A 2,443-nucleotide genomic window follows, 5' to 3' on the forward strand; every position below is an offset into this window, starting at 1 on the left:
AGTTTCCAAAGTAATTTCCAGCTCGGTAATGACTGTGGAAAAAGCTCTTTTCACTAGATTAGCCTTCACATATTAAGAATTAAAAGCAGCCCAGCTGGCGTGGCTCAGTGGTTAAGCGTCTGCCTATGAGCCAGGAGGTCACCACTAGATTCATGGCCAGAGCACATGCCAGTTTGCAGGCTCAATCCCCTGTGTGGGGTGTGAAGGAGGCAGCTGATCACTGATCTTTCATCATTGATATTTCTATCTCTCCATCTCCCTTCTTCTCTGAAATAAATAAAAATATATTTTAAAAAATAATAAATATATATTTTTAAAAGAATTAAGAGCAGAAATATGCCAGAGGCAACTCGCATGGGGGGCCGGCGGCTGGAGCAAGGCTGTGCGCTGGGGTGAGCGGTCTCGGTGTGGGGGGCTACAGCCAGCGGGTCTCCAGTCTCCATCGCTGGGGGCACAGAAGACCAGCGCCCACTGGTGGGAGGGTCCAGCATCGCATTGATGCGCAGCACCAGCCAGGAAAGCTAATGGCCAGAGAGCAGGTGTCTCTTGCTGGACCCTGACAGTGTTGCTGAGAGCGACATGTTTGTGGAACACAGATGTGCAGGTTTGGGAATGGCTGCTGATAAGAATACGTTTCCTGGAGACAGTGTTGGCACAAGACGGTGCCGAATCAAGGAAAGATTGGTTTAGGTCTTAGGGTTTTACCGTTTTCGGAGTCAGTCTGTCAGGAGCACATGTCCAAAAGATCTGCAAAATCATGGATCAGCCCATGCCATGGGGCTCCAGTGATTGGACTGAATGACTCTAGGGGAGCACAGGTCCAAGAGAGAGTAGCGTCTTTGGCCGACTATGCAGATATCTTTCTGAGGAATGTCATGGTATTGGGAGTCATCCCTCCGATTTCTCCGATCGTGGGCCCATGTGCTGGTGGGGCTGTCTACTCCCCAGCCCTAACACACTTCATGTTCATGGCAAAGGACACCTCCTACCTGTTCATCACTGGCCCTGATGTTGTGAAGTCTGTCACCAGTGAGGACGTTAGGCGGGAGGAGCTTGGTGGTGCCAGGACCCTCACCACCATGTCAGGTGTTGCTCACAGAGCTTTTGAAAATGATGTGGACCCTGTGTGATCTCCCGGAGTTCTTCAATTACCTGCCCCTCGGTAGCCGAATCCAGTTCCCATCGGTGAGTGCCATGATCCCAGTGACTGTCTGTTCCTGAGCTCAACACAATTGTCCCTTTGGAACCTACCCCAGCCTTCAACATGGTGGACATCATACACTCTGTTGTTGATGGGAGGGAATGTTTTGAGATCATGCCCAATTATGCCAAGAGCATCATTACTGGTTTTGCAAGAAGGAATAGGAGGAGAGTTGTAATTGTTGGCAACCAACCAAAGGTGGCTTCAGGATGCTTGGATATTAATTCATCTGTGAAAGGGGCTCATTTTGTCCGATTCTGTGATGCATTCAACATTCCAGGCCTTGCTGGCATGGCTCAGTGGTTGAGCATTGACCTATGAACCAGGAGGTCGCGGTTTGATTCCCAGTCAGGGCACATGCCTAGGTTGTGGGCTTGGTCCCCAGTGGGGGGCATGCAATTGTTCTCTCTCATCATTGATGTTTATCTCGCTCGCTCTCTCCCTTCCTTTCTAAAATCAATAATATATATATATATATATATATATATATATATATATATATATATATCTCAACAAAATGACATTCCATTCATCACTTTTGTTGATTTCCCTGGCTTTCTGCCTGGCACAGCACAGGAATACAGGGGCACCATCAGGCATGGTGCCAAACTTCTCCATGCATTTGCCGAGGCAACTGTGCCCAAAGTCACAGTCATCACCAGGAAGGGCTATGGTGGTACCTATGATGTCATGAACACCAAACACCTATGTGGTGACACCAACTATACCTGGCCCACAGCAGAGATTGCAGTCATGGGAGCAAAGGTTTCTGTGGAGACCATTTTCAAAGGGCATGAGAATGTGGAAGATGCTCAACCAGAATAGATCAGCAAGTTTGCCAGTCCTTCTCCTGCAGCAGTGAGAGGATTTGTGGATGGCATCATTCAGCCTATCTCTACACATGCCTGAATTTGCTCCGACCTGGATGTTTTAGCCAGCAAGACGGTACAACATCCTTGGAGGAAGCATGCAAATATTCTATTGTAAACTAATCAAAGGAAAATAAACCAAGAGCTAATTACTTCCTGGCCATTTGAACTCATCCCTTCCTTTTTTGCAATCGTGAAACCATTGAATCTAAATAACAGTGATTACTTGGAATGCCAAGTTTATTAAATTCTAGAAAGATTTCATTTGTGCCATACTGTAAAATTATTTGCTTTATTAAAATGTTAATCAATTTTAAAAAAGAATTAAGAGCAGCCTCTAGTGGCAGGTTAGGGATTTTACAAAGAGGCCTTA

At 46.5% G+C, this 2,443-nt stretch overlaps 1 pseudogene across 1 annotated transcript; it reads left to right on the plus strand.

Annotated features, from left to right (window-relative positions):
• Positions 1-354: 354 nt before the first annotated feature.
• Positions 355-2,188, plus strand: LOC308531222 (propionyl-CoA carboxylase beta chain, mitochondrial-like; annotated as a pseudogene). The gene is made up of 3 exons: positions 355-392; positions 458-1,474; positions 1,724-2,188. The product of its transcript is annotated as a propionyl-CoA carboxylase beta chain, mitochondrial-like (transcript).
• The last annotated feature ends 255 nt before the right edge of the window (positions 2,189-2,443 follow it).

The sequence above is a fragment of the Myotis nattereri genome (genome assembly GCF_964212035.1).
Source record: "Myotis nattereri genome assembly, chromosome: 1".
NCBI lineage: Eukaryota > Metazoa > Chordata > Mammalia > Chiroptera > Vespertilionidae > Myotis > Myotis nattereri.